This window comes from Diospyros lotus, chromosome 12 (assembly GCF_014633365.1).
Source record: "Diospyros lotus cultivar Yz01 chromosome 12, ASM1463336v1, whole genome shotgun sequence".
Taxonomy (NCBI): Eukaryota; Viridiplantae; Streptophyta; class Magnoliopsida; order Ericales; family Ebenaceae; genus Diospyros; species Diospyros lotus.
Genome location: NC_068349.1, coordinates 12,345,122 through 12,354,620, shown reverse-complemented (window position 1 = coordinate 12,354,620; position 9,499 = coordinate 12,345,122). Strand labels below are relative to the sequence as shown.

At 32.8% G+C, this 9,499-nt stretch overlaps 1 pseudogene; it reads right to left on the bottom strand.

Moving 5' to 3' along the window:
* Positions 1-612: 612 nt before the first annotated feature.
* Positions 613-4,212, bottom strand: LOC127814095 (60S ribosomal protein L31-like; annotated as a pseudogene).
* Between the last annotated feature and the right edge of the window lie 5,287 nt (positions 4,213-9,499).

The following is a 9,499-nucleotide window of genomic DNA, read 5'->3' as shown; positions in this document are numbered from 1 at the left end:
ACTTATTTAATTTTTTCAAAATACCGTAACTAAGATTAAAGTACGATAGCATCTCATTTTTAACAAATTATACTAACTAATTGTTCAAAAATTTTATCATATTCTCAATACCTTTGAATTCACGTTACACAAGGTATTTTTAATATTTATACATAATTTTTTGAAGCCTGTTTAACAAAAAAAAAAAAAATAGTTTAATCTTTAAAATACAAGAGACACCTAATAATAATTTAATAAAACAACAAGAGGAAGTACAATTTACTATTTTGAATAAGAAATAACAAATCAGCGCCGTTTACCTAAACGTTCTACATAGTAAGTAGGTAAATTCCTTGTTAATTGCTACTTTCTAATAAAATTAGCCACTTGACTTGATTATGATCATGTGAATGTGAGCGAGCACCAAGAATGTTTGTTTAACTACATCCATGCTCATGCTTCATTTCTTGAAGCTTTTACCAACTTTGTCTAGCAATGCAAGTTAAGGAATCATTTGTTTGTTTGGGTTAGGGATGAATGTGGTTGGCTTGGTGGGTTGGGGAAACAGAAGCATTGAAGAATAGAATGCTGCAAGTCAACTGTATCTTCTATCCCTCTTTGCCACACTTCCATGATCTCCCCACCCGTGTCTTAAATGCTTTAAAAATGGGAAATCCCCATTTGGTGCACCATCTCGATGCCATACATCAGCGTCTTTGGAAAATGATATCCTTGCAGAGATTTTATACAAAAGGTACAATCAAAATGAGGTAACAGAGTAACATTTTGGTTTTCTCATGGTATTTTCCTTCTATGGTCATTAACGAGACCAAAATTTTTTATACCATGAGAGCATGAGGCATGCAAACAATGTCTCACATGGGTTGGCTGGCTGGCTAATGTGAGCATATTGAACCCTAAGATACCTTCACAGTTAAACAAGGACAAACTATAAATTTGTCAGTCAACCTTCTTCATCGTCAATGAGTTTGGTGCCCAACCCTTTGAATCCCTCTGGCGGGGTATCTGCAACAGTGAGCAACGAGTAGAGCTCTTCTTTGGCATCTTCTTCATCGTTTCTCTTACGAGCAATGCGAACGCGGATTCTCCTCGGCACACTCCGAATTCCTCCGTTCCATATGTGCTTGTTTAGCTTGACATCAACTCTAACATCAGTTGTTCCCATAGCCTTTTGTGCAAACATCCTGATTTCCTTTATGGCTTTTGGAGCCGCCTTCTTGAAGGTGCTACACATGTTGTTCAATTACATTCAGAAAAGCCTTCAAATATATTGCAGAGGCAACGGACTGCAAAATGACTGCAACCCTGTAAAGTTGATGTACAAGCTAAAACAAGAGATGCCTCAATACAAGGACAAACGTCAAAATGTCCAGCAAAAAGGGCTTCTTCTGTAGTCCATCTAGATGGCAACCATATATTACAATTTTAGCAATGATTTCACCAACTGTTTAAGCAAGATTCAGCATTCAACCCCGAAAAATGTTTTTCTTTTCTTTTCGTTTCCTTTCTTGTTTTTTGGATATGTAAGAACAATATTATAGTTGATTGTGATAAAATTTATTGCTGACAATCCTCAATATAAAGCCAAAAAAGAAAAGATAGGAAAAAGTATGATAAATTCACTACATGATATATGCAGGGTCAAGCTTGATATTGACAGGTCAAAATGGACAGTTGAACACTTTGGTAAAGGGAAACGATAAAATTATGGTTGAAAGATCATGCCAACAAGGAGAGGACAAAGGCAATTACAGAGCAAAGATAGACCTATGCAAATCTAAGTAAAATAACATATCAAGCCTTAATTCAATAAAATAGGCCAGCTAAGGACTCTAGCTCAACAATTACCTCTATCTACAATCATATCTTTTTTTAGGCCCCCATAACACATATCATGCCAAAGGGTACTCTATCATTTGTTTCCTTTCATTAGACCAAATCATCTCAATCATATCTCACACATCTTATCTTCAATAGAAGCCCTTCAACCTTGAGACAAATAACCTCATTTTTAATTCTATCCTTTCTTGTATGGCTGTACATCCACCTTAACATTCTCATTTATTTACATTTTCTGCTTTATCGCCTACATTCTAGGCTATAAAACTGAACCCATCTAATAGTCATTCAATTAAAATTTTCTTCTAACTTTAATAGAATTTTATTATCACATATAACAATAGACACAAATTTTAATTTTAATCATCCTACCTTAAGTCTGTGACTAAAATCCTCAATAATCTCCTTGATTTTTGAAAAATTGGTCCAAGATATTTAAATTTATTCTTTTTCTAGAATGACTTGCTCTTAAAGTCTCACCATAACATCGTTTACACTTGGATTTTTATAAAACTTACATTTCATATATTCAATTTTTGATTTTTGGTCAAAACTTTGAATTCTAAATGTGTTTGTCCATATCTCAAGCTTAACATTCATGTGCATCTTCTTTTAGTCCATATACCAAGACAATGTCACCTGCAAACAACATACACCAAGACTACTCTTCTCGAATGTATTTAATGAGTTCATTCATTGCTAAAGTAAAAGATAATGGTTCAATACAGATCCTTGATGTTATTGTGTTGTAATTAAAAAAAAAAAAAATTTAAACACGCACACAAGTAAGAAAAAGAATAAATCATGATTCATCTTTAGAATATAAGAGTACAATTTGTTCACAGCTTGCGTATCGCCATTTAGACGATGAAACTGAAGAGTTCATATTCAAATAATCTTATTGCTATGAGTTGCAATAAAAGATATTGTTTATGAAATTTGCTGTAATTTGTCTCTGCCGAATTGATTCTAGCAGAGTTATTAATCTTTGACATCCAAAGAAGGACTACCAACAGTGCAATCATTTGATGTGAACTAAACAAAAATTTATAAATTAAAAAGGAACAAAACTCCTTAATAAGAATTGATCACAACGATAAATAAAAATATGGAATTACATCGAGTATGAAATCCACCCAATAGTTGAGAAGTATGGAATGAACTAATTTAAATAGAGGAACATCTCGGTACACCAATATGCCCCATAATTTGCAATATTAGTAGGAAAGCTTCAACAAGATACTCTCCATACACAGACTAAAAAGCTCTACATTGAACAGGCAACTGATACACCTAGGCAAACCCGTCCAAATTCAAGATCATAAGCATTTGCCTTCAATTATGTCCCAACCCAAATTTATCTTTTCAAGTAACCGACCACTAAATCAACATAGACCCAAGTTTAGAAAGTTAAGTACGAATTTGGTTAATGGATATTTAGGGGTGGGGGGAACACACCCCCATTCATTGCATTAGAAGCATAAATCAACTAAATCATGTTCCCTAGCATGACATGGCAAATTGGGATAATAAGATCAATATAACATCCTCTCGACAGTTTTCCCCTGGAAAAGGAATGCATTAATCAACAAGTAGCATCAACATTAAAAGAAGAGGCATGACACCTGGTAAGGCCAGAAATCAATACTCCCTAATGTTCTAATAACATACATGTGCGTATGAAGAGCCATTTTTCCCTTATGAATGACTGAACTTTTAAGAACTATAAAGAGTGCCTTCCACAAAATTCTCAGAAATGTGACATGCAGCAACTTCACTTTAAGCAAAATCTATACCCGGTGCTCACGAGAAATACAAATTAAGGAATCAAAATAGAAAGCCAGTTAGTGGAAAGCAGGAAGATGCTGGAAATTTGCGGATTCTTGAATTAAGGACACGATCAAGAATTATTTATAATAAGGGAAGGGTGCGAAACGAATGACTAAAGTGAAGTTCCTCAAACTAATTTACAAATTACGAGGAAATTCTTTCCAAGGGAAAGTTGGTCAAAGCAACAAGTCAGTTAGGGACCGCTTATTAAAACCACATATTAGCCAGGATTCAGAATAAACAGAAAGGAAGGGAAGGACAGAATCCCCATCACTTTTTTTCCCAAAACAAACAGGGACCAATGCCAAAGACTAACAAGTACGCCATTTTTCAACACAATACAATAAAACCAAATGGCCATCTATTTACAGTTGAAACCAGCAAGATCTGAAGCACCTACAAAGAAGATACATAAAGAGAGTATGGGGCGGGGATTACCATCCATGCAAGCGTTTGTGGAGGTTGATTGATGGTGCACTCCCTGGTGACAACCTCCTCTTTTCGTCCTTTGTTCGATTTGTCCACCATTTTGCCGCGCTGCCAGCAAAAACCCTAACGCCCCAAATCAAACAACTTTCTGGCGGCAGCAGAGGGGGAGAGGGCTCCGATCAAATCGGTTTGTTTTTTATTGGCTGCTTGCGACTTTTTTTTTTCTTTAAAAAATATACCTCAAGTTGGTCATAATATTTATTTATTTTTCATTAAATTTGTTATCAATAAATAGGATTGCAAACATCATGGATCCAAATTATGAGAAATATAACATACAAAATTGACACTTGGGATTACCACAATTGCATGGTTTCCGTCACTCGTTTTCTCGATTTTACATAAAAAATTAATATTTTTAATTTAATTTGAGTATTTATGCCCATAATCACATGATGATACGAAAATTTACTAAATTAAGTTAAAATAACAAATTGATAAAACCAATCACTACATTCCACAAAACCCAAAAAAAAAAACAAACATTCTTTGATTCACATAACAACTATTAAATTAAATTACATTCAAATAATTTAAAGTGTTCTTTTACTTTTCTTATTAAAATTTTTGCAGGGCTTAAATAAATTTATAAAATTTTTTTAGTTAAAAATATTTTAAAAACCGTAAATGAATAAATGAAATAAAGATTTATTAAAATTTATGACAATAAGTGCTCTCATGATAATAATTACACATTTGTTTTCAGATAAAGTGTAATAACTATGAATTACTTTTAACATTTAAATATTTCTATTAATTGATAAATATTTTAAAAGACGTTATATTTATTACTAACTCTTAAAAATATTTAAATATTAAAAACAATAAAAACGAAATCTATTAAATGTACCTTAATAAGTGTCTTGACAACTTATTAACATAAACAAATTAATGGCATAAAATTATAAAAATCCAATAAATAAAATATAAACAAAAAAATCAATTTTACCATTATGCTACCATTAAAATTATTTAAATCAATGTTCTATCATCTTTTTCTTTTCTTGAAATATTTTTTTATTAATTCACATTGTTCCCGTTATTGGAATGCTTTTTTTTTTCCATTTTCTCATTTTTGTTACTAAAACGGATTATTTGTGGGAGATAAAAACTTTAAACAAATTTGTAAAGTATTATAAATTAAACAATAATTTAATTAATAGAGATAGAATAATCATGATAAGGGTTGTAAGTATTTTAAGATTTTATATCAAATTGTTTGTTAAATTTTTTAAAATGTACCGAAAATTATATTTTTTTCTTTCACATGTTTGTTAAAATACATATAATAAACACAAAGATAATGATTTTTTTATCAAAATATCCATATCTCTAAATTCATTCAAAACTATTTGTTAACATCCATAACAAATTTATGATTAAAATTAACTATACAACTATTTGTGACCCAACTTGTAAACTAAAATTTTTTTCAAAAATAAATATCATACTTTATTATAATAATGTAACAAAATAAGCAATAAGCAATTAAAATCAAAATATAAATAGATTTTAATATTAAAAATTCAATATTTAACAATAAACCAAAATAGACATTACGTGCATTTATCAAACAGTTAATATCATAATCCTGTTGCAAATAACCTATGATGCACGGAAACGACTCGGAGGCGCCGTTTCGACGTTTCCGAACTGTTTCCCGTTTCGGAAAGGGGAAAAAACGGCCCGAAACGTTTTCGGGCCGTTTATGTAATTTTTAGATACTTTTGGGCCGTTTCAGCAAATAATAAAATTTATTGGAAACGCGTTTCCAGACAGAAAAGCCCTAACCCCAAAATTAGTTCCTCTCCTCCTCCTCTTCTTCTTCTTTTTCTTCTTCCAGTTCGAGTTCGATCACCCTTGCCTTCGCCGCCATCTGCTTTCGGTCCTGTTGCTTCGTCGCTCTCACTGCCGTCTGGTTCGTCACATCGCCGTTAGCTTTGTCGCACTCGTCGTCTGGTTCGTTTCGGTGCTCCTCGTCGTCTACTTTCAGCGCCTCGTTTCGTCACCTTCATCGTCGCCCTTATCGTCGTGCCGTCGTCGCCTTTGCCGTCATGCCATCGTTTGCTTCATCGCCATCTGCTCGGCGTTTTCTTTCCTCTTGTAAGTAATCTCCCTAGATGTTCAAATGCAATTACAGTGTTGATCGTATAGTTGCAATTACAGGTTTCTTCCCTTGTATTTGATGCATACAAACTGATACTAAACAAGATTCCTGTCTTTAATTAAAGCCTTTAGGGAAGGATGCATTTTACCCTGGCAGGGTCATATGGAAGTCTAATTTTACATAGAATGTAGGTCAGGCATGTAATGTTACAGAAGGTGATCAACATCTGATTGATGTACCTTTCTCAACATTACCGCTTATGCTTCTTGTGCCTATGAGGAAATAAGTTGGAAATGAATCTTACAACATGTGAGATAAATATAGTGATGCAGAACCAGAAACAAAAACACAATAGTAAACTCGATTACTTAAATCAATATCAATAATCAAAGCTGTTTTCAATTACATCCTAAAGAACTATTTATAAACAACTAGGAGCTAAATTCCTTTCTTACTAGGTTTCTAAAATTCCAATCTAATTAGGATTCTATTAACCACTAACTATTGGAACAAAAGAAATCAAAAGAAATTGTGAAGCAAACTAAAATAAGAAATAAATAAAGAAAACAAAATAAACAATACTAATTGCTAAAATCTACTATTTTGTCCTGCATCATATAGTCTTATCGTAAGGTTATTATGTAGCATGCACATAAACTGACACCGCTACATGGAAAACCAAATTATATAAAGATTTTTCATTCTTTTTTGAACCTGAAACTTGTTATCGGTTTTCTGTCCATTAAAGCAAAAATGGAAACCAGTTGGCTGGTTCTAGTATTTTCAAGCCGGTTAGGAAATATTTACCAATTACCATGCTGCAGATCAACTAGGGAAGTACATGTAAGAGGATTCTATATGTACTCCAATAACTCTATCCTCATATGTCCTGGCACATGTCTGAATTTTGAAAAAGGCACTGCCATCAGTTTGTTACTATCTTTTTCTGATTTTTATCACCATTCTTTGCCCAAGCAGTAAGCTTTTCCTTATCTGTATGAATTTATTTTTGATTTGGCTAAGTGACAGTTTACTAAAACAAACATGCAATTTGACTTGAGATATTTGTCCTCTAATTGGCATTTGTTAACAGTCACTCACTCGACCTTGTTCTAAACTGAACTTTTGGATATTAATCTTTAAAAATATTTGTCTTGTTTAGTGCTGAAGCCCTATATTGATCCAAGTAATCCTCTTATAGTTGTAGTTTGTACTTTAGGATCTAGAACTTAATCTCCACCTATGTTGATTGAAATATGGCAGGACTTTTCTCCTGTTAAGTGAAAAATTATTGCAAGTTTTGAGTCTTCAAGAAAAAAAAGTGAATCTACTATCTTACAACAAGAGAGAAAAGTATATGAGATTTGCAGGACTTTTCCCGACAATATTTGTATGCCCTCTTAATGGAAAAGTATATGCATTATGCTTATTACATGGATTATAAATTTGTTGAAATTTAATCTTATATTATGAACTCTATATTTGATCATATATTGATTTATTAATTTAATTCATAGGTCATATGGCTCATTCAACTTCAAGTTCAGGATCTAGCAGTAGTATTTCATCAAAAAATAAGGATGAGGAAAATAGCCCATTATGGAAATATGTGACTAGAATGGAGAAAATGGGAGAAGGAGGGGGTAGTTGGAAATGGACTTGCAACTTTTGTGGTTTGCAAAAATTTGGGACATACACAAGAGTTAGGGCTCATCTATTAAGTATGAGTGGGAAAGGAATTGCTTGTTGTAAAAAGGTAAGTCCTGAAATTATGGTTGAGATGAAAAAAGTTGAAAGAGAAGTTGGAGAAAGATTATCAAGCTTAAAACATAAGCAAGTGCCATTACCGACTAGTAGTGTTTCTTTGGGGCATTCTTTGTCTTTACATGAACCAAGTGTTTTAGAACATTTAAAGAAAAGAAAATCCATGGATTCACCTCTTGCGAAAGCTTTTGACATGGAAACTAGAGCACAATTAGATGCTGAGATTGCTAGGATGTTTTATACTGGGGGTTTGCCTTTTAATCTTGCTAGAAACCCATATTATCTGAGTTCTTATTCATTTGCTGCTAATCATCCATTAGGTGGTTATGTGCCTCCGGGTTATAATAAGTTAAGGACCACATTACTTCAACAAGAAAAGGCAAATGTTGAAAAATTGCTAGAACCTATTAAAAGCACTTGGTTGGGAAAAGGTGTTAGCATTGTTACTGATGGTTGGAGTGACCCACAAAGAAGACCCTTGATTAATTTTTTGGTTGTTTCTGAAAATGGTCCAATGTTTATCAAATCTGTGAATTGTTCAGGTGAAGTAAAGGATAAACAATTTATTGCTAATTTGATGAAAGAGGTAATAGATGAAGTTGGTGACCAAAAAGTTGTACAAATCATTACTGATAATGCTGCTAATTGCAAGGGAGCTGGGGAAATCATTGAGGGTATGTTTCCACATATTTATTGGACTCCTTGTATTGTCCATACACTTAATTTTGCTTTGAAGAATATATGTACAGCTAGAAATTTAGAAAGTAATCAAGAGACATATGATGAGTGTCATTGGATCACTGAAGTGCATGGAGATGCTTTGGTCATAAAAAATTTTATAATGAATCATTCAATGAGATTGGCCATGTTCAATCGGTTTAGTTCTTTGAAGTTGCTTGCAATTGCTGACACTCGATTTGCTTCTATTGTTGTTATGCTTAAAAGATTTAAACTTCTTAGACGTGCACTTGAAGCAATGGTTATGAGTGATGAATGGGCATAATATCGAGATGATGACCAAGGAAAAGCTCGATTTGTTCGTGAATTGGTTGTGAATGAGAATTTTTGGGAAAAAATTAATTATATTCTCGCTTTCACAGCACCTATTTATGATATGCTTAGAGTTTGTGATACAAACAAACCATGCCTTCATTTGGTCTATGAGATGTGGGATTCTATGATTTTCAACATGAAGAAGGTTATTTATGATCATGAATGCAAGCTGCCAAGTGATTTTTCATCATTTTTTCATGTCATTCATCGTATTCTTCTTGTTCGTTGGACAAAACATAGCACTCCATTACATTGTTTAGCTCATTCTTTGAACCCGAGGTAATTTTCAAATTCAATCTTTATTTCTTACTAATTCAACACTCTATGTATTATTTTTTTTATTTTTAAATTTTTGTTGATTTTGTCTTTTGAAGGTATTATAGTGATAAATGGCTTCAAGAAAAAGAAGGTAGAATG